Genomic DNA, 23269 nt, shown 5'->3' on the forward strand with positions numbered 1-23269 from the left:
TCAATATCATAAAGATAAAGGGGCAAGTTTGAAGCTGAGGGACAATAGATTAATAACTGATAGAGATGCTACACTGGGATGAAAACAGGGAAAAATAATCTAATGACTGGATTGTAAGAGAGAAACACTGGGAGCTGGAGAGGAGATGATTGTAAATAAATATTCAGGAAAATCTGCACTAATTGACAATAATTTGGATTAGGTTTGTGTTTTGAAGGGTTGTGATAAAGCACTGTGACTTTATCTCAGTGAGCATGGGATGGAAGCCTAGTCTGTCTAAGAGGACCAATCACTCTGACTTACTTGTGGATAAAGAAAGGTAAGGCGTAACTAAAAGAGAGCCATTAGGGCTTCCCTGCTTTTCCAGTGGTTGGGAATCTGCCTGCTAGTGCAGGGGACACAGGTTTGATCCCTGGCCTGGGATAATCACATGCTTTGAGGCAACCAAGCCCATCTGCCACAACTACTGAAGCCTGAGTGCCCCAGAGCCCATGCTCCACAACAAGAAAAGCCGCTGCAATGAGAAGCCCGTGAACTGTAACTAGAGAGTAGTCCCAGTTTGCGGCAACTAGAGAAAGCCCAGGCACAGCAATGAAGGCCCAGTACAGCCAAAACAATTTTTTAAAAAATAGTAATAATAAAATTTTTAAAAAGTAAAAGAGCAATCAAATAAAAAATAATAGAAATGAAATTTAATAGCTCCTCAAAAGATTAGATACATTCTTTTTTTTTTTTTTCAAAGTTAAAAGTGACCCAAAAGAAGTAGCAAATTCCAATTGCCCAGTCTAAAAGATGATAGTGAACCAACCATTCATTCTAGACATATTCATGAAATGTTTCTGTATTGAAACAAATAATTTAATAACTACCTTAATATGTGATCTGACAAAAAATCTCTTTAGTCCTTTCTTCTTATTAGTAATACATGAGTTGAACTAAATGGATTCTATCCTCTTTTGGCTTTTAAATGTTCATGCCTATTAAAATGACTACCTTTCTCCCTGAATCTGATATCTTAAGTATTTATAGTCCAAACCCAGCAGACCAGAGATTCTCCTTTAGTTTTGATTTTATCATTCCCAAATCTCTAGATAAGAGAATTTAATTAACTGCAGTGGTAGCAGAGATTATGAAGGTGATGAGTGATGAGTTAAGAAAAGAACACATGACCACCAAAGAAAGAATCACATTTAATTATCTGGTATAGCAGGCTCTATACCATTTTCTCCTATTAAGACGATATATTCAGTGTTTAAATAATCGCAGGTATTTGAAAACTTTTCAATAAGATGACTAGAAAGAAAGATACAAAGCTATTTTAAGAATCAACTCCTGAACGTTTGAAATAGAAATTCTGGTCTACGGCCATACCACCCTGAACGCGCCTGATCTCATCTGAAATAGAAATTCTGGAGAGAGGAGAAATCCCATCAGGGTCCTGATATCATCTGCTTGCTTAGATCATCACTTGTTTGCCTTAAATCACTATTTCTTAAAACCTGAGAGCCATGAATATCTGAAACTACATCTGCAGACTCCAGTATGACAAATCTATTTTAAGTTGTATCATGGAATCACCAAAAAATTGGTGAAGAGTTTATCCTGATGACCTAGCAAGAGTCAGTGCAATTTTCTGTATTGTCATGGATGAGTTATTGATTAATTACTTAGTGTCTTTTTGTTGGTGTGGAGGAAGTGACAAAAAGAGTCAAAGATTACTTCTCCTTTTGCTTTGTGGATGCTCAGCCAGCTCTTTGTGTTCTGAGTATGTCAGGTCCACTGATACTAATCAAGAGTGTACTGAGCGGGGAGTGAAAGGAAGCATCTGCTTTGCCAGAGTAAGACAAGGATGTGGGTTTACCTTGGAAAGAGGGTTGGATTTATCAAGACTAGAAGGACTGAAGGGTTGGTGGCGGTGGGGTTGGGGGGAGCGGTTCTGTGGTGATCAGTGCACTGGCCTGATGGAGTTGACTGTGTGGATGCCTGGGGACTGGGCACTCACACTGTTCCCTTGGTTGGATAGCAAAGGTCCCACTGGTGAAACTTGCCTCAGTGGGTGTAGACACTGCTCACTGATTCACTGATCTTCATCTGAACCATGTAGACTTGGACAATAAGCATCTCAGCAGTGACAAAATGGAATGAACATCAGATCTTCCTCACTTTTACCAAATTATAGAAATATTAGGGATCTTGTACAATTTTAAAGGAGGGGTAGGGTCCCCAAACTGACCAGTACTGGATTTCCTCCCAACAGGTGCTGTTAACATCTAGCGACATCAGTGCATGGACAACAAATTCACACGATAACATGGTACATTACCTGCTGAGGGGAACAGAGTCTAATCTAACAGGTTATTGTAGAAAAATCTCTTTACTGAAAGCTTACAGAAAAAAAAAAACTATCCATAATTATTTCTAAGCCCAACATATGTGGCTAGTATGATATATTAGGCATTTAAAATTAAAAAATTAATAACAATACTCATAACAGAACATTGTGTTTTACAAAATATTTTCACAGTGATCATATCTATCATTTTCACAACAATTCTATAAGGTATTATTGCTCCTCATCTATAGGTCAGAAAGCTGAAGCTCAAAAAGTTACTGAAGCTACTTTGCATAGGTTTAAAGTAAATAAACTCATGAGTTAGGTTCTATCAACTATATGCCTTCAGACCCAATACTATTAAAATCCTTGCTTTACAAGTAAGAAAGCTGAGGCTCCAAAGGGTGAAATAACATTTCAGAGGCCCCATAACCCCTTGAATGTGGCAGAATCAGGATCAAGGTCTCTAAACTTCACCACTGTAATAAATTCTAGACACAGAGGTGAAGGGAAAAGCTGTTCTAGGAGAAAGAACAGCTTGTATGAAGGACTGAAGTGAGGAATGTATTCTGCTTCCTCCATCAACTTTTTATTCTGAAAATGTTCTAACTTGGAGACAAGTTAAACAGTTTAATGAACATTATTCTCTTAGATTCCCACTTTTTTTTTTTGATAGGAAAGTAGGATTTATTGGTGGGCATGGGTAAGGAGAGGACAGACCCAAGGTTCTCATGAATGCAGGGCCTGCCATCTGTCCAGAGGGTCACGATTAGGGATATATTTGACCCCACAGCCATCCAGGATGAGCTGCTTTTCTGCCACCATGTTTTCAAATTAAGTGTATGTGCGGCCGAAGTGAGCACTGCCACCATGTTTTCAAATTCATCCACATTTGATTTAGTAAATCCCTGCTTCTTGGAGATATGGACCTTCTGGCAGCCAGGGAATTTGAACTTGGCCCTGTGGAAGGTCTAGCCTCAACCACAGGCTCCTTGTTCTGCAGCTTGGTGATGATGGACAGTATGACTTTGCCAATGTGGACCCTGGCCACTGTGTCCTGGGGCTTTCCAAAGGTACCACACATACCTGTCTGGAGCCTAGACTGGGGACAGCATGCCAGTCATGACTGTCCACTGGAAAGAGTTGTCTCCAAGGTCCCTTAGGGCAAACTGTACAGGCAACAGGCTGCATACACTACCAAGAAGGCTGCTCTTTGCAGTCATTGCACACTGGGCACCCATGGGGAAAAGAGCATAGTCTGCTTTATGAAATGCAAATAGATTCCCACTTTTAACATTTTGCCACATTTCAAAATAAGTTGCAGATATAATGACATTTCATCTTTGAATATTTCTGACACCACACTTATGGCAGAAAGCAAAGAACTAAAGAGTCTCTTGATGAAAATGAAAGAGGAGAGTGAAAAAGTTGGTTTAACACTCAACATTCAGAAAACTAAGATCATGGCAGCTGGTCCCATCACTTCATGGGAAATAGAAGGGAAAAAAGTGGAAACAGTGACAGACTTCATTTTTTTGGTCTTCAAAATCACTGCAGATGGTGACTGCAGCCATGAAATTAAAAGACATTTACTTCTTGGAAGAAAAGCTATGACTAAACTAGATAGCATATTAAAAAGCGGAGACACCATTTTGCCAACAAAGGTACATATAGTCAAAGCTGTGGTTTTCCAGTAGTCAGGTAAGGATATGAGAGTTGGACTATAAAGAAAGCTGAGCACCGAAGAATTGATGCTTCTGAACTGTGGTGATGGAGAAGACTCTTGAGAGCCCCTTGGACTGCAAGTAGATCCAACCAGTCCACCCTAAAGGAAATCAGTCCTGAATATTCATTGGAAGGACTGATGCTGAAGCTGAAACTCCAATACTCTGGCCACCTGATGCAAAGAGCTAACTCTTTTGAAAAGACCCTGATGCTGGGAAAGATTGAAGGTGGGAGGAGAACGGGATGACAGAGGATGAGATGGTCGGATGACATCACCGACTCAATGGAAGTGAGTCTGAGTAAACTCTGGGAGTTGGTGATGGACAGGGAGGCCTGGTGTGCTGTAGTCCATGGGGTCACAAAGAGACACGACCGAGCGACTGAACTGAACTGTACACCCTCTTAAACTTCATGTAGAAAATTTGAGCTTCAGTTTTGAAGAACAGGAAGAACATATATTAATAAAAAGAGAATGGACACATTATTATATGACAACCTTAATCACTACATGGTGCTATGATACAGAATAAACCTGATTTTCTCAGGGTCTAATCAAGACAGGGAGGCCTGGCGTGCTGTGATTCATGGGGTCGCAAAGAGTCGGACGTGACTGAGTGACTGAACTGAACTGAATCAAGATAGTCTTTAGGAAGCAACAATTATTTTACCTTTATTTTAATCTGTGTGATTGTATTTAATTTACATACAAGGTTGCCTTTGATTTCCATAATAGCCCTTAGAGATAATTAAGATAGTTATTTTTAAAAGTCAAATGATGAATTTGAGATGCTACAAAAGTTATTTTTTCCCCAGGTCTTTTGGTGAATATGTGAACAAGCCAAGTTTATGATTCTGAAAAACATTCTTCCAGATATTTCCAGCTTCTGCAAATACATACTTTGCATCCAAAAAGGAATCCTATGAACTAGGAAATTTTGGTTCAGTTATGTTTCTAGATGCATGCTCCTTGGATGACTGCTCCCTTTCTTAAACATTTGAGTTTCTGCTAACTTGTAATATATTTTAGGCTGCAGTCCTTGAACTGATGTTATAGCCCTATTGTACATACGAAATGCATTCTCCTGTGGCTGTCAATACAATTGGTTCTTGAGATGTCCACAGCCAGCATGACAGACACGATATCCCACCTTTGGATTTTTAACAGTTCTGAGTAGCTTTCTGCATATATGTTTTGTACATAGGTGAGAGAAAATTGAACATATATTTCTAAATTTCTGGGTAATTATGTAGAAGTGAATATGAAGCAAGAGAAACCTGTATGTATGTGGGTCAAGAAGCAACAGTTAGAACTGGACATTGAGCAACTAACTGGTTCAAAATTGGGAAAGGAGTATTGCAAAGCTGTGTATTGTCACCCTCCTTATTTAACTTCGATGTAGATACATCATGCGAAATGCCAGACTGGATGACTCACATGCTGGAATCAAGATTGCCAAGAGAAATAACAACAACCTCAGATATGCAGATGATACCACTCTAATGGCAGAAAGCAAAGAGGAACTAAAAGAGCCTCTTAATGAGAGTGAAAGAGGAGAGTGAAAAAGCTGGCTTGAAACTCAATATTAAAAAAACTAAGATCATGGCACCCAGTCCTATCACTTCATGGCAAATAGAAGGGAAAAAAGTGGAAGTAGTGACAGATTTTATTTTCCTGGGCTCCAAAATCACTGCAGATTGTGACTGAAGCCATGAAATTAAAAGACACTTGCTCCTTGGAAGGAAAGCTATGACCAACCTAGACAGCATATTAAAAAGCAGAGACATCATTTTGCCAACAAAGGTACATATAGTCAAAGCTATGGTTTTCCAGTAGTCAGGTAAGGATATGAGAGTTGGACTATAAAGAAAGCTGAGCATCGAAGAACTGATGCTTTTGAACTGTGGTGTTGGAGAAAACTCTTGAGAGTCCCTTGGACTGCAAGGAGATCCAACCAGTCCATCCTAAAGGAAATCAGTCCTGAATATTCATTGGAAGAACTGATGCTGAAGATGAAACTCTAATACTTTGGCCACCTGATGTGAAGAGCTGACCCATTTGAAAAGACCCGGATGCTGGGAAAGATTGAAGCCAGGAGGAGAAGGGGGTATCAGAGGATGAGATGGTTAAAAAGCATAACTGACTCAATGGACTTGAATTTGAGCAAATTCTGGAAGATGGACAGAGGAACATGGTGTGCTACAGTCCATAGGGTTGCAAAGAGTTGGACATGACTTAGGGATTGAACAACAAAACAACAAAAGAAGCAACTACTCAATGAATAGTTAGCATACATGAAAAAAATATTTCAGCATAGCAGGATGGTTAGACACTTGCCAGAGAATCTGATCTCTTGTGTGCTTACAAAGACTCAGAATGAATACCTCATGTTCCTGCAATTTAACCATTTGTCTTAAAATAAAGATATAATAAACCTAATGTTTCCTTTCTAATTGCTATAGATATGTGACGATAAATAGGAATTTTTTTCAGAATTTTCTGAGGACCTGATAAAATAGTACTAAGAAAGGTAGCATTCTCCTCATATTTTTCTGAATTAGGTAAGAGAAATATAGTTTTGTGGGGTTTTCTTCTTTCATTTTTGGAGGTTTTAGTGAAACGGAGTCCAGGCCATGAAGGCCAATGAATGGAGAGCAGACAGAAGTAGAGAGAGGTATTGAAATGACCCAGGTTTCCAGAGTTCTCACAATCACAAGTTTTCTAGGTCACTGTAAACTCTGATAACTCTGATTTTGATATGATTCTGGTTATACAATCATAGATTTTGCTAATGCTATACTTGAATGAAATCTACAGTCTTTTTTATGTTTGTTTGAGAACCATCTGCTTCATTGCTTTGGAGTAAATTAGTTGAAAACTTTTCAGAGGAACTTGAAAATTCCAAGTTTCACATGACCTTTAGATAGGTAACTTGTTGCTTCGGTGCTTCAGATTGTGGTCATCAGTGTCTGTTTCACTTTTTCTGAACTTTGGTGGTGAATTCCCTCTGCTCCCTCAGTTCTTCTATCCTTCGGATAAATCCTTATTCTTATAATAAACGCTTTACTTCTGGAATTTTAAATTTGCTCTACTTTCATAACCAAATTCAGACTGAATGAGTCCAGTTCCCTGAGTATATGTGTTGGTAGTTGTTGTTTAGTTGGGAAAGAATGTAAATACCAAGTAGAAAAATGGAAGTATTGTAAATAAGGATGAGGTAGATAATAAAGTACTGGAGATGACAGGAGGGGTTGTGGTCAAAAGTATTGTTGAATGAGCTATCGTTAAGCAGGAGGAGGAAGGGATATATTCTTAAGACTAGAACAAGAATGATGTGGTATTAGTTTGGTTCCTCTGAGCAGAAGGCACCAGAAGGGTACTAAATATGCAAGTTATTTACTGGGGAAAATGCCTGTGAGGGGAAAATGAGGAGGAAGCTGGAGGAGGCTTTAGTTCAGGGGAGAACTCTAGTTCAAGTATGACCTCTGTGAAGGAAAGATGGAAGAAAAAAATATTGAGTAGGAAGTGCAGGTGCCATTTTGGAATTCTTTATCTAACCTGTTACCCCCTATGGTCACATTCCACAGAAAGGCCCACCCACACTGCACCTTAGCTGGACCTTACAGCTGCCTAATAGCCACTGGTGCCCTGAGGCAGCTACCACTGGGTCTTACAACCATCTGGAGGCCAACCCCACCCACCAGCACCCTGAAGTAGCTACAGCCTAACCACTCCAGAAGGGCATACACAGACCACAGGGGATACCCTTTGATCTGCTGGCTTTGGTGGCACTTCTGAGCCCCCCAGGACATCCTTTAAATAAGGACAGTCCTTCAAAACTGGGAGACACAGCAGACATACCTAATACATAGAAACAAACAGAGAATTAGGCAAGCAGAAGAGACAGAGGAATACATTCCAACCAAAAGAATAAGACAAAAACCTCAGCAAAAGAGGTAAATGAAATGGAGATAAGCAATGTACATGATACAGTGTTAAAAGTATTGGTCATAAAGATGCTTACAAAACTTGGGAAAAGAATGGATGAACAGAATGATAACTTAAGCAAAGAGATAGAAAAAAATAAGAAAGTAACAATTTAAAATTGAGCTGAAAGATATATTATAGGGGTTCAGTATCAGAATAGATGAGGCAGAACAAATCAGTGATCTGGAAGGCAAAACAATGAAATGTAAGACTTGAGATTATTTCATTCCTTGAAGAAAAAATAAAGGTAGCAACTTCACTGAGATTTGGCTTACTGATGATGTTTGTTTGTTTCTTTTTATCTGAAGTTTCTGCAAAGTGAAAGAAACGATCCTCAAAATGAAAAAAGTAGCCTACTCAATGGGAGAAGATATTTGAAAATTATGTATCTGATAAGAGGTTAATATTAAAAATATATAAAGTACTCATACAACTCAACAAAAAACATTCTGATTAAAAGTGGAAAGAGATTATGAATACACATTTTCTATTCCAAATAGAAATGTGGATAATAGACATTTCTTCTGCTCCAAAGAAGATATACAGATGGCCAAAAGACACATGAAAGGATGCTCAACATGTCTAATTATTAGGGAAATGCAGTGAGGTATCACCTCATGCCCATTAGAATGGCTATAATGGAAAGGACAAGAATCAATAAATGTCAGTACGAAGAGAAAGGTGAACTCTTGTACACTGTCAGTGGGAATATAAATAGGTGCGACCACTGTAGAAAACAGTATGGAGATGTCTCATAATAGAAGTACCATATGACCAAGTTATTCTGCTTCTTGGTATTTAACTGAAGAACATGAAATACTAATTAAAAAAGAAATATGCCCTTTTATGTTCACTGAAGCATTATTAACAATAGCCAAAATATGATAACAACCTAAGTGCCCACTGATGGATGAACAGATAAAGAAGATATAGTATTTATATACACATACACATACAATAGAACATTATTCAGCCATAAAAAAATGAAATATTGCCATTTATGAAAACCTGGCTAGACTTTAAAGATATCATGCTAAGTGAAATAATTCTGGTGGCGAAAGACAAATACTATATGATTTCACTCATATATGGATTCTAAAAAACCAAAACAAAACAAAACAAGGGAACAAGCAAAATAAAACCAAACTGATAAATACAGAGAACACACTAATGGTTACCAGAGGGAAGAGGCAGTTGGGGGTGGGTAGGTGAAATGAAGGAAGAAGGTCAATTGTATTGCGGAGGATGATAGCTAAACTAGTGGCAGTAATCATTTTGTAGTATATACAGATTGAATTTTAATGCTGTACACACGAAACATATATATGTGTGTATATATATATATATGTATGTATATCATACAAAAGCCAAAAAATGAGAAAGAAAAGACAGATATCAAAATGAATTGTGAGAGAATTAAAGTTTTAAATTATTTGTATTTAAATTAAATCTATCTTACCTAGTAAGAAATGGTGTGAATAATTTTTCTCCACTGGAATTATAGCTTCTAAAAGGAAGGAGAAAAACCCTTCTGTGTTTCTAGTCAAGTTGCTGGCAATTTAGGCACAATTTTGGTCATTTTAAACAGGTTCACTCAAACTGACTTATGTGGGGAACATTTTGAACAATTGTGCTGACAGTTCGAAATAGGTTCTGTCGACACTGAACTGAGTTATTTCGATAGCTTATTTTTTTCTCTTTGTGAAGCTAGCCAAAACGAGGGGATGAGATAGGTCCAATATTTGCACTGAAGTTAGTCCAATTAAATTTGGCAGTAGACCTATAATCTCAGCCAAGAGTTGTGTGTTTTAGAGAAGTCTGCATGCGGTCAAGGCATGCACATGCAATGGTTAGGCAATAGGTAGAGGCTGTCCAGAGCATTAGACAGTCTGTGTCCTTTATTCACTTTGACTTCATAGAATGAAGAATAATTCTTTCACTGGGGGGATTTTTCATGTTCACTGGAAAACTGATGATGTTAAAATTATTAAATGATATCATGTTCTCTTCAATTTATGCCAGTGCCATACATTTATCCATACTGAATTGAAAGATTTTGGATTGCTAACTTTAAAAACAGGGGGAAAAATTCTTAGATCTTTCTTCTAGTGAATTCATTACTAAATCACTACTACTCTTTGTAGTGATTTAGAACGCCTCATTTTAGAAGAACATAACAATTTTGTTAATTTAATGTACAATTATGGCATGTTGTGAAGACCTTGATCTTGGCCTGTGGAATAACTCTTGAATAGATAATCCAGGCTTAGGAAAATTATAATGTTTACTGACGGTTATTACTGTTCTTTTTTTGGGGACCATTTCCAAGTGGGTATTTTTTTAAATTAAGTTTTCCTAAGGCTGACAAAGGAGAGTAAATTTTATCATTTATTTATTTATTTGGCTGCTCTGGATCTTAGTTGTGGCATGAGGACTCTTCAATCTTGGCAGCACAAGGGATCTTTAGTTGCAGCATGTGAGGTCTAGTTCGCTGGCCAGGGATTGAACCTGGGCCCCCTGCACTGGGAGCTGGGAGTCTTAGCCTCTGGACTACAAGGGAAGTCCAAGAGAGAATAAATTTTAGACTTATATTGTCCAGTATGGCAGCTACTAGCTTACCTGGAGCTTTTAAACATTGAAATGTGGCTGGCTCAGATTGAGATGTCATATAAGTGTAAAATACACACCAGTTTCAGGTCTTAATACAACAAAGCAAAGTAAAATGGCTATTGATTACATGGATACAAATGTTAAATAACATATACACATGCACTAATTAATTTTAACTATTTTAACTTTAGATTGACATATGTGGCTCACATTACATTTGTTAGATAACATGGCTATAGAGTATTCCACAAGAAAAGATGAAGAAGTATCAGGATTTAGACTGCTACACAAGACAAAAGAAGGTAAAGAAAGAAAAAAAGCACAGAAAAAGCAGGGTGAGTAGAAATCAGGGAAAGTATGGTGGAAATAAAATAAACATATAAGTAATAATAATAGATGTAGAAGTCTCATGACCTTATAACTGAGTTCACAGACATGTAGATGAGAGAAAAGTGCTTATGAAAGAAGTGTCTTTTTGGTTTTTTACATTATTCTGTGTTGTGTTATAGTTAGTCTTTTCTTTTAATAGTAGGGTTATAGACATACTATTCTAGAGATGAGCAGGTGTATAAAAAATTTTAGAACTCCACTAGGGAGAAAAAAGGTTTCTTTTAAAATCATATTTTATTATGAGAGACAAGGAACTATATAATAGCTAATCATCTTGGTGGTATTATCACTCTGAATAGCTTATTACTACAATCAGAATTTTAAGGTTCTTTCTATTTAATTTCAGAAATTCTATTCCTGGAAGATTAACTTGCAGACTAGTATTTTGAAAAATATGCAAGGAATCGTATGAATAACTGTTGTGTTGAATAAGAGAAAGGATATATGTTCATGTTCATATTGTGTGTTTATAAGTTAAACATGCCCATGTGTAGGAGGCGATTTGTTAATCAAGCTACCTTGATTAACACTTTCAGTTTTGATCAAAATCATTCAACACCCGTCATTTTTGCAATGCTAGAAAGGATTATAATTTACAACAGTAAAAGAGATGATGATTAAAAAAATAACATAAAAAAGAAGTGATGATTTATTTGCTCACTGAAATTTTCATTTGGATTTGATGTGGGAGAATATCTGAAATCATGCAAAGAAAATCCACAACCGTCAAATCCCTTAAAATCTAATGGAAAAAAAAATGGTGTCTCTTATATAAATATGTTTTATCAACTTAATTAAAAACATATAGTTAAACATCTAGCCTAGTTATGGCAAAAAGACATTGGAGAATTTTTTTGTTTTGCAATTCTTTGCTTATATGTTAATTTAATTTTGAACTCAGTATTATAAAGTAATAAAACTACTCTAAATCTTTGTTTGAAAACTTATTTTAGGTGACTTATCCAGGTGTTGACATAGTAATATGTCATCTTCTTTTACTGCATCATTCATTCATTTAATCAATAAGTATTTATTTACCTACTATGTGCCAAGAACTAACTCAAGTATTAAGGATTCATAATGGCAAAGGACATGTTTGTGTTCTCATGTTGCTGTCAGTTGAGTGGAGGAAATAGTCATATGAGTAGAAAAGTCAAACCTAATGAGGGACAGAGTGTAATAGGGAGCTAAACCAAGCATGATGAAGCACAGAGGGAAGCAAGAAATCTTCATTTGCAAGAAACTTTCATCTTCCTAAAAAAAAAAAAACAAGGTATGGAGATTTTCCATCTGTCTCCTGCCCCTATTCCTGCATATCCGCCCCCATTATTAATATAACTTACATTTTTTTTTTAACCAAGGATGAACCTACATTGATGCACCGTAACCACCCAAAATCCATAGTTCACCTTAGGGTTCACTGTTGGTATACATTCTATGGGTTTGGGCAATGTATAATGACATATATTTATCATTATACTATCATACAGAGTATCTTCACTGCCTTAAAATTCCTCTGTGCTCTGCCTATTCATCTCTTTCTTTCCTGACCCCACCCTTGCCAACCATTCATCTTTTTATTGTCTTCATAGTGTTAAAAGATAAATTGAGGTATATCAAATATTTTAAGAGTTTATTTGAGCAAAAGTCAAATTGAATCAGGCAGCATTAAATCTAGCAAAGAGAAAGAAGCTCTGAGGAACTGTACAAAACAAAAGACTTTCAGCAGAAAAGAGTGGGGAAAAGGAAGTTATACTAGGCAAAAAAGCAGCTTGGTTATTGCAAGGTTACTGTCCTTTAGAGGATGGTAGGCGTTTATCAGGCAGATTACCTAACTAGGGCCCATCAGCAATTCCTGAGCAACTGATTTAAGATTCCATTTTTAGGAGAGTTGAAACTGTAAGTTAAGTCTCGGTTTGGTAATGTGGGGCTTAGCATTAGTGACTCCATTCTGGGCCTCCCTCTCTTTTCTTTTTTTAAGCAAGAATTTTGCCTTTTCCAGACTCCCACATAGCTAGAATCATATCATATAGTATTAGCCTTTTCAGATTGGCTTTTTTCACTTAGTATAGACATTTTAGGTTCTTCCATGTCTTTTCATGGCTTTGTAGCTCATTTCTTTTTAGTGCTGTAATAGTCCATTGTCTGGATGTACCACTGCTTATTTACCATTCATCTACTGAAGGCCTTCTTGGCTGGTTCTAAGTTTTGGCAATTACAAAAAAACTTTCTATAAATGTCTGTGTGTAGGTTTTTGTGTGGACATACATTTTCAACTCCTTTGAGTAAGTAAATACCAAGGATCGTGATTGCTGGATCATATGGTAAGAGTATGTTAGTTTTGTAAGAAATCACCATCTCCCAGAGTACATGTACCATTTTACACACCCACCAGCACTGAATAAGAGCATGTGGTTCACATGCTTGCCAGCATTTGGTGTTGTCAGTGATCTAGATTTCGGCCATTCTAGTAGGTGAGTAGTGGCTTTAATTTGCATTTCCCTGATGACACATGATATGGAGGATCTTTTCACATTTTTATTTGCCATCTGTATATTTTCTTTGGTGCAGTGTCTGATAAAGTCTTGGACCCATTTTCAACTAGACCCATTTCAACCCATTTCAACCATTTCAAAAGAAAACTGTTTGTTTTCTTTTTAGGACTGATTGCTGGAGGACCTGAATAGAACAAAAAGGTAGAGGAAGGAGAAAATTTGCTCTATGCTTGACCTGGGAAATTCATCTTCTCTTGCCCTTGAACACTGGGGTTCCTCGTTCTTAGGTCTTTGGACTTGCACCCAGATTTATACCATCATCTGCGCCATTCCATTTTGGGACATTTGGACTCAGCCTGGGGCTTGTATCCTCTGTTCTGCTGATTCTCCTTGGACTCAGCTGGAATTACACTATCAGCTTTCCTTGTTCTCCAGCTTGCAAATGGCAAATTGCAGGATGTATCTCCATAATTGAGTGAGACAGTTCCTATAAAAAAGCTCCTGTTATATATCTCGACATATCCTATTGGTTCTACTTCTCTGGAGAACCATAGTTTAAGTAAGTCATTTCATAAGATTGACCTTTGCTCCTAGAAGCAAGGAATTGCTAAACTTCTTCCCTCCTGTCCCTAAGCAGTTTTGATTTTATCTGTAAAGAAATATTTGAAAAATCAATTTCTGGCTCTCTGTGGCTAAGAAACTCATAGGAGGCATTTATCTTCCCCCTGGTTCTTATCTGTTTCCCTTTGAGTTTTCCTGGCTCCCCAGAACAGCTCTGCAGCTGGTAAACAAAGCTTATGAAAAATCTCATCAGTTCCTCAGGCTTTGGTCAGAGGACTTGCTCTAACTGGTATCTGGCTGTAGCTCCCGGTCCTCTGACCTGCTTGGATCCAACTGGGATTTTGATTTCTTTGGTTCCTCCTTGGCCATTGCTCTTACCCTGGCTCTGAGTAGACACTCATCAATCTGCCTGTTGGCCTCCTCCTACTAGTCAAGGAGACATTTCTGAAACATGCTGCACACGTGAATATCTTCTGCAACTTCCTACAGCTGACCTTAGCTACTGAGTCTGCCTGCCCAGCACTGCTTCTCTTGGGCCCCCTTCTCTTCTTTCTACTTGGAACTCCAACTCTTTCTATCCCACCTATTATTCTCAAGTTCTGCTGGGGCTGGCTCAAGCTATTTTAGATTTCATAGCTTTAACTCTTCTAAGAACTCTTCCATTATCTCTCTTGATGATTAAGTATCCCCTTACCAGGTCAATACTGTTCCTAGCATGTTACAAGTCTTCTCTTGTGGCTCAGATGGTAAAGTGTCTGCCTAAAATGCAGGAGACCCAGGTTCGATCCCTGGGTTGGGAAGATCCTCTGAAGAATGAAATGGCAATCCACTCCAGTACTCTTGCCTGGAAAATCCCATGGACGGAGGAGCCTGGTAGGCTACAGTCTATGGGGTCGCAAAGAGTCAGACACAACTGAGAGACTTCACTTCACTTCACTTACCAGGCCAATACATGAGAGAGTGGTCTAATGTGAAAGGAGGGACTTCCCTGGTGTCCATCGGTTAAAACATCACCTTCCAAGGCACGGGGTGTGGGTTCATGCCTCAAGGCCAAAAACCAAAACATAAAACAGAAGCAATAGTGTAACAAATTCAGAAAGGAATTTAAAAAATGGTCCATATTAAAAAAGAAATCTTGAAAAATATAGTGTGAAAGGAAGGAGAGGGGGCTAGGAAAGAGGAGGGGAAAGAGAAAGAGAACTGACATTAATTAAGGACAGATTTTTGTACCAGGCCCTATGCTCCACTGCTTTACACATTATCTCTTGAATCCTCCAAAGCTCTAAGAATGGATTATTGCTGCTTTATTTTACTGATAGGAAAATAAAACATCAGAGATGTTAAAGTATTTGACCTTAAATATTCAATAGGAAGGATTGAAATTTAAATATGAAAAGGCAAAAAGATATGACATGAAAGATAAACTCCCCAGTTTGACAGGTACCCAATATGCTACTGGAGAAGAGTGGAGAAATAGCTCTAGAAGGAATAAAGTGGCTGAGCCAAAGTGGAACAGCACTCTATTGTGGATGTGTCTTTTGGAGAAAGTAAAGTCTGATGCTATAACGAACAATATTGCATAAGAACCTGGAATGTTAGGTCCATGAATCAAGGTAAATTGGAAGTGGTCAAACAGGAGATGCCAAGAGTGAACATCGACATTTTAGGATAAGTGAACTAAAATGGACCAGAATGGGTGAATTTAATTCAGATGACCATTATATCTACTACTGTGGGCAAGAATACCTTAGAAGAAATGGAGTAGCCCTCATAGTCAACAAAAGAGTCTAAAATGCAGTAGTTTGTGCAATCTTAAAAATGACAGAATGATCCCTGTTTGTTTCCAAGGCAAACCATTCAATATCATGGTAATTCAAGTCTATGCCCCAACCACTAATGCTTAAGAAGCTGAAGTTGTACAGGTCTAAGAAGACTACATGCCTTCTAGAGGTTATGACCTTCTAGAGGTAACACCAAAAAAAGATATTATTTTCATCATAGGGACAGGAATGTAAAAATAGGAAGTCAAGAGCTATCTGGAGTAACAGGCAAGTTTAGCCTTGGAGTACAAAATGAAGCAAGGCAAAGGCTAACAGTTTTGCCAAGAGAACTCACTGGTCATACCAAACACCCTCTTCCAACAACACAAGAGAAGACTCTACACATGGACATCACCAGATGGTCAATACCAAAATCAGATTGATAGTATTCTTTCAGCTTAAGATGGAGAAGCTCTATACAGTCAGCAAAAACAAGTCAGGAGCTGACTATGGCTCAGATCATGAGTGCTTTATTGCCAAATTCAGACTTAAATTGAAGAAAGTGGGGAAAACCACTAGACCATTCAGGTATGACCTAAATCAAATCCTTTATGGTTATATAGTGGAAGTGACAAATAGATTCAAGGGATTAGATCTGATAGACAGAGTGCCTTAAGAACTATGGATGGAGGCTCATAAAATTGTACAGGAGGCAGTGATCAAAACCATCCCCAAGAAGAAGAAATGCAAAAAGGCAAAATGGTTGTCTGAGAAGGCCTTACAAATAGCTGAGAAAACTTTCATATCCTTGCTGAACATTGGGGTACACGTGTCTCTTTCAGATCTGGTTTCCTCAGTGTGCATGCCAAGGAGTGGGATTGCTGGGTCATATGGCAGTTCTATTTCCAGTTTTTTAAGGAATATCCACACTGTTCTCCATAGTGGCTGTGCTAGTTTGCATTCCCACCAACAGTGTAAGAGGGTTCCCTTTTCTCCATACCCTCCCCAGCATTTATTGCTTGTAGACTTTTGGGTAGCAGTCATTCTGACTGGCGTGTAATGGTACCTCATTGAGGTTTTGATTTGCATTTCTCTGATAATGAGTGATGTTGAGCATCTTTTCATGTGTTTGTTAGCCATCTGTATGTCTTCTTTGGAGAAATGTCTGTTTAGATCTTTGGCCCATTTTTGATTGGGTCATTTATTTTTCTGGAATTGAGCTGCAGGAGTTGCTTGTATATTAATGTTCATTGCAGCACTGTTTATAATAGCCAGGACATGGAAGCAACCTAGATGCCCATTAGCAGATGAATGGATAAGAAAGCTGTGGTACATATACACAATGCAATATTACTCAGCCATTAAAAAGAATACATTTGAATCAGTTCTAATGAGATGGATAAAACTGGAGCCTATTATACAGAGTGAAGTAAGCCAGAAAGATAAACACCAATACAGTATACTAATGCATATATATGGAATTTAGAAAGATGGTAATGATAATCCTATATGCAAGACAGAAAAAGAGAAACAGATGTATAGAACAGACTTTTAGACTCTATGGGAGAAGGCAAGGGTGGGATGATCTGAGAAAACAGCATTGAAACATGTATATTATCAAGTGTGAAACAGGTCGCCAGTCCAGGTTGGATGGATGAGACAAGTGCTCGGGGCTGGTGCATTGGAATGACCCAGAGGGATGGGATGGGGAGGGAGGTTGGGAGGGGGGTTCAGGATGGGGAATGCATGTAAATCCATGACTGATTCATGTCAATGTATGGCAAAAACCACTACAATATTGTAAAGTAATTAGCCTCCAACTAATAAAAATAATTGGGAAAAAAATTTAAAAAATTTAAAAAATTAAAAACAAAACAAAGCAAAACAAACAAATAGCTGAGAAAAGAAGAGAAGTGAGAGACAAGGGAGAAAGGAAAGATATATCCATCTGAATGCAGAGTTCCAAAGAAAAACAAGGAGAGAAAAGAAAGGCTTTCTATGTGATCAATGCAAGAAATAGAGGAAAACAACAGAATGGGAAAGACTAGACATCTCTTCAAGAAAATTAGAGATGACAAGGGAACATGTCATGCAAAGATGGGCGCAATAAAGGACAGAAATGGTATGGACCTAACAGAAACAGAAGATATTAAGAAGAAGTGGCAAGAATACACAGAAGAACTATAAGAAAAAGATTTTCATGACCCAGATAATCACGATGGTGTGATCACTCACTTAGAGCCAGACATCCTGGAGTGTGAAGTCAAGTGGGCCTTAGGAAGCATCAATATGAACAAAGCTAGAGGAGGTGATGGAATTCCAGTTGAGTTATTTCAAATCCTAAAAGGTGCTGCTATAAAAGTGCTGCACTCAATATGCCAGCAAATTTGAAAAACTCAGCAGTGAACACAGGACTGGAAAAGGCCAGTTTTCATCCAATCCCAAAGAAAGGCAATGCCAAAGAATGTTCAAACTACCACACAATTGCACTCTTCTCACATGCTAGCAAAGTAATGTTCAAAATTCTCCAAGCTAGCCAACAGTATGTGAACTGAGAACTTCCAGATATTCAAGTTGGATTTCGAAAAGGCAGAGAACCAGAGATCAAATTGCCAACATCTGTTGGATCATAGAAAAAGCAAAAGAATTATAAGAAAACATCTACTTCTGCTTCATCAACTATGCTAAAGCCTTTGACTGTGTGGATCCAAACAAACTGTGGAAAATTCTTCAAGAGATGGGAATACCAAACCACCTTACCTGCCTCCTGAGAAACCTGTGTGCAGTTCAAGAAGTGACAGTTAGAACCAGACATGGAGCAATGGACTCATTCAAAATTGGGAAAGGAGTATGTCAAAACTGTATATTGTCACTCTGCTTATTTAACTTCCATGCAGAGTACATCATGTGAAATGCTGGGTTGGATAAAGCACAAGCCAGAATCAAGATTGCTGGGGGAAATATCAATAACCTCAGATATACAGATGATACCACCCTGTGGCAGAAAGCAAAGAGGAACTAAATAGCCTCTTGATGAAGGTGAAAGAGGAGAGTGAAAAAGCTGGTTTAAAACTCAACATTCAAAAAACAAAGACCATGGCATCCAGTCCCATCACTTCATGGCAAATAGATGGGGAAACAGTGGAAACAGTGACAGACTGTTTTTGTGGGCTCCAAAATCACTGCAGATGGTGACTGCAGCAATGAAATTAAAAGATGTTTGCTCCTTGGAAGAAAAGCTATACCAAAGCTAGACAGTGTATTAAAAAGCAGAGACATTCCTTTACCAACAAAAATGTATTGTCAGAGCTATGGTTTTTCTAGTAGTCATGCATGGATGTGAGATTTGGAACATAAAGAAGGTTGAGCGCTGAAGAATTGTGGCTTTCGAACTGTGTTGTTGGAGAAGACTCTTGACAGTCCCTTGGACTGCAAAGAGTTCAAGTCAGTCAATCCTAAAGGAAGTCAATCCTGAATATTCATTGGAAGGACTGATGCTGAAGCTCCAATACTTTGGCTACCTGATGCAGAATCAGCTCATTAGAAAAGACCCTGATGCTGGGAAAGATTGAGGGCAGGAAGTGAAAGGGACAACAGAGCACAAGATGGTCGGATGGCATCACTGACTCAATGGACATGAGTTTGAGCAAGCTCCGGGAGATGGAGAAGGACAGGGAAACCTGGCATGCTGCAGTCCATGGGGTCACAAACAGTCAGACACGACAGAGTGACTGAATAAGAACAGTAAATAAAGCTTGTCCTGTATTTGCTACGTGAGGAATCTTTATTTCCATTAAACAGGGTCACATATTTCTTTTATGGCAGTCTGAATCCCCAACAGATGCTTTTGTTTGGTTTTGTAATCATATCACATTATAAACCTGTTTGGATTTTGTGAAGTTACTTAAAAACAATATGAAGGGATGAAAGGGATCATACTGAAAGTATTGTTTTTCAGCTTTAAACTTTTGCATTTATTGTCAACTAAGAGCTTAGAGATTTTTTTCCCCATGGGCAAATGCTTCAAGATGCCTATCCCCAGTCTTTTCTTGGTTCTATGGATTCATCATCTTCATCCATTCATCTGTCCATGGGCACTCAGTTGTTTCCATACATATTTGCTGTTGTAAATAATGTTACAATGAACATAGGGTCGCATATATCTTTTTGAATTAGTGTTTTTCTACCAATACTATGCTATTTTGATTACTTTTATGCTTTTTAGTTTAAGTTTAATTCAGGGAGTGTGATATGTCCAGCTTCCCCCACCACCTGGCATTGCTGTGGCTATTTGAGGTCTCTTGTGGTTCCATACAAATTTTGATCTGTTTGTCTTTAGAGCTGAGATGAGTCTTCTGAAAGCCATGTAAAGTTTTTGTGTTTTAATCTATCCAGCACTCTGTGTCTTTTGATTGATGAATTCAATGCATTTACATTTAGACTGATTATTGGTACATGAGGACTATTGTTTTACTTTTTGTTTGCTGTTTGCTCTATAGCTCCATAATTTCGTTTTCCATTTGTTTCTGTCTGCCATTTTAGTTTGGTAGTTTTCTATGACAGTTTTCTTTGTGTTTGTTTCATGTCTCTGCTCTAGATTTATATTTTGTGGTTTCCATAAGGTTTGTATAGAATATCTCATAGATAAAACAGCCCTTGTTCTAAGGATAGCCTCTTATCTCTATTCACCTGTACTGGTTCTGTCCGTTTTCTTTCCCCCTTTTGTTTTTATTGTGTCAAATTTCCCCATTTCATGTTGTGAATGTGTTACAAAGCTGAAGTAGCTATAGCTATTTTTACTGCTTTTTCCCCTTTAACCTTTACAATTGTTTAATAACTTATTTTTATATAGACTTGCATTTTTATGATTCTATCACCTTACAGTTTTGTGTGGTTTTGCCTTTTTGTTTCAAATAGAAGAACTCCTTTCACCATTTCCTGTAAAGCAGGTCTGATGGTGATGAACTCCTTCAGCCTTTATTTGTTTTCATTTCAGTTCAGTTCAGTTGCTCAGTCATGTCTGACTTGGCAACCCCATGGACTGCAGCACACCAGGCCTCCCTGTCCATCACCAACTCCCGGAGCTTACTCAAGCTCATGTCGGTGATGCCATCCAACCATCTCATCCTCTGTCATCCCCTTCTCCTCCCATCTTCAATCTTTCCCAGCATCAGGGTCTTTCCCAATGAGTCAGTTCTTCACATCAGGTGGCCAAAGTATTTGAGCATCAGTCCAATATTCCAATGAATATTCAGGACTGATAGGGTAGACTTTATATTAGGGTAGACTTAAGGTTGTATCTCCTTGCAGTCCAAGGGACTCTCAAAAGTCTTCTCCAACACCACAGTTCCAAAGCATCAATGCTTCGGTGCTCGGCTTTCTTTATAGTCCAATTCTCACATCCATACATGACTACTGGGAAAACCATAGCTTTGACTAGATGGATCTTTGTTGGCAAAGTAAGGTCTCTGCTATTTAATATGCTGTCTAGATTGGTCATAGCTTTTCTTCCAAGGAGCAAGCATCTTTTAATTTCATGGCTGCAGTCACCATCTGCAGTGATTTTGGAGCCCCCCAAAATAAAGTTTGTCACTGTTTCCATTGTTTTCAGAAGTCTTTATTTCTCTTTCACATCTGAAGGATAACTTTGCTGGACAGAGTATTTTTAGCTGACAGCTTTTATCTTTCAATATTGTGATTATGTTGTTCAACTCTCCTCTGGTCTGTAGAGTTGCTGCTGAGAAATATGCTGATGTTATCAGAGCTAAAGAGCTAAGGGGGGCTCTTTTGTAAGCCTTTTCTCTTGACTGCCTTTAAATTTTTTGGTCATCAACTTTTGACAGTTTTAATATAATGTTTCCTGGAGAAGGTCTTTTTGCATTGAAATAATCATGTGTTCTCCTAGCTTCATGGAATTGGATAGCCAATTTCCTCCCCAGGTTTGGGAAGTTCTCAGCTATTATTTCTTTAAATAAATTCTCTGCTCCCTCCTCCCTCTCTTCTCCTTCTGGGATACACATTACCCTAATGTTACCCTTCCTAAAAGGGTTGGATAGCCCTCTTAGAATTTCTTAATTCCCCGCCCCGCCCCCCGACCCCGTCTTTGAGCTCTCTAGTGCCCTCTTCTATATGGTCTGCTCTATTTCCAATGCTTTCTAATGCATTATTCAGTTCTTCAGCTCCAGAATTTGGTTCTTTTTTTTTTTTTTTTATCTTTTTGGTAAGATATCAAAGAGATTTCTTCTGTCGTTAATTTTACTCTTAAGCTCACTGAACTACTTTCTGAGTTTTCTTATGGGTCACTGAGTTTCTTCATAAATAGACGCTATTTTGAATTCTCCATCAGATTGCTATTGCTGTGACTTTAAGTTTGGCTTCCAGAGAATTGTTATTTTCTTTCTGTGATACAGTGTTACTGTGGTTTTTCATGGTACCTGAGTTGTTTCTCTGTTGGCATCTTTGAAGTAGTAAAAGTTATAAGTAAAGCTTTTTTTTTTTTTTTACTTGATTCTATCCAACAGATTAGTAATTGGAGATCTTTCATTTGTTTTTCAGCAGGTGGAGCTATAGCACAGCTTTCTGGTTTCTCTTACTTGGGCTGCCTTTGGCTGCATGTGAGAACAGGACTTTGCACCCTCTGATGTCTCTGCTGGCAGGGTCGCCCAGTGCCCTCTTTGCCTGGATCCTGGGCACTGCCACCATGGGGGCGGGGGGGAGCGTGAAAAACGGGATCACAGGCACCCCTGCTATGACTGGAGTTGTTGGGTTCACAGGTGCTGGGTGGCTGAGTCACAAAGGCGTCTGTGGCTGGGGGAACCAGGATCACAGGTCCTGCTGCTGCTGTAGCCTAGCTCCCTGTGGCCATGGATGCCCCTGCAGTGGGGAGGCTGGGCTCGTGCTCACTGCCTCCCCAAATGTACTGGGTTCTCTGGGCTGTGGGCTCAGCTGCTACAGTGGTGGTGGTGGGGAGGGGGTGGTTTGGGGGAGCCAGGACCTTGGGCACCACCTCTGCTGCTTTCCTGGACCCACCTCCTTTGTGTGTCCCAGTCCACCCATCTTTAGATGTACAAATGTTTGGGATACTCCAGCATCCTGGGGTGTTGGGTAAAGGCACCTTTACCCAAGGTGTTGGGTTACTGACATTTTGTCGGTTATAGATTGGCTAGGAGGGATAAAGACTACATCTCATTCTGCCATGATGATGATGTCACTGTCCAGAACTCTGTATTTTTATGTTGTCCAGCTTACCATTCTTTTGTCTCCTGACCTCTGAGTTTTATACCATACTTAAAAAGCATTTTCCCTATTGAAAACTCATAAGAAGATCATTTTACATTTTATTCTAGTACTTTTACACATCTCTTTTATTATCGTCACATGATTTTGTGATAACCTCTAAGTGAATCTCCCT

The 23269-nt window shown here is 38.5% G+C and overlaps 1 long non-coding RNA gene and 2 other non-coding genes across 5 annotated transcripts in view; 1 reads left to right on the forward strand and 2 right to left on the reverse strand.

Moving 5' to 3' along the window:
- Positions 1 to 23269, reverse strand: part of LOC110133759 (uncharacterized) — a 259888-nt gene that overhangs the window by 32366 nt on the left and 204253 nt on the right. The gene's annotated exons all lie outside the window — the stretch shown is intronic.
- LOC139030307 (small nucleolar RNA SNORA70) lies at positions 3474 to 3608 on the reverse strand. Its single transcript, XR_011482607.1, has one exon. It is a non-coding gene; the product is annotated as a small nucleolar RNA SNORA70 (small nucleolar RNA).
- TRNAF-AAA (transfer RNA phenylalanine (anticodon AAA)) lies at positions 14827 to 14898 on the forward strand. Its single transcript has one exon. It is a non-coding gene; the product is annotated as a tRNA-Phe (tRNA).

This window comes from Odocoileus virginianus, chromosome 21, assembly GCF_023699985.2.
Source record: "Odocoileus virginianus isolate 20LAN1187 ecotype Illinois chromosome 21, Ovbor_1.2, whole genome shotgun sequence".
NCBI lineage: Eukaryota > Metazoa > Chordata > Mammalia > Artiodactyla > Cervidae > Odocoileus > Odocoileus virginianus.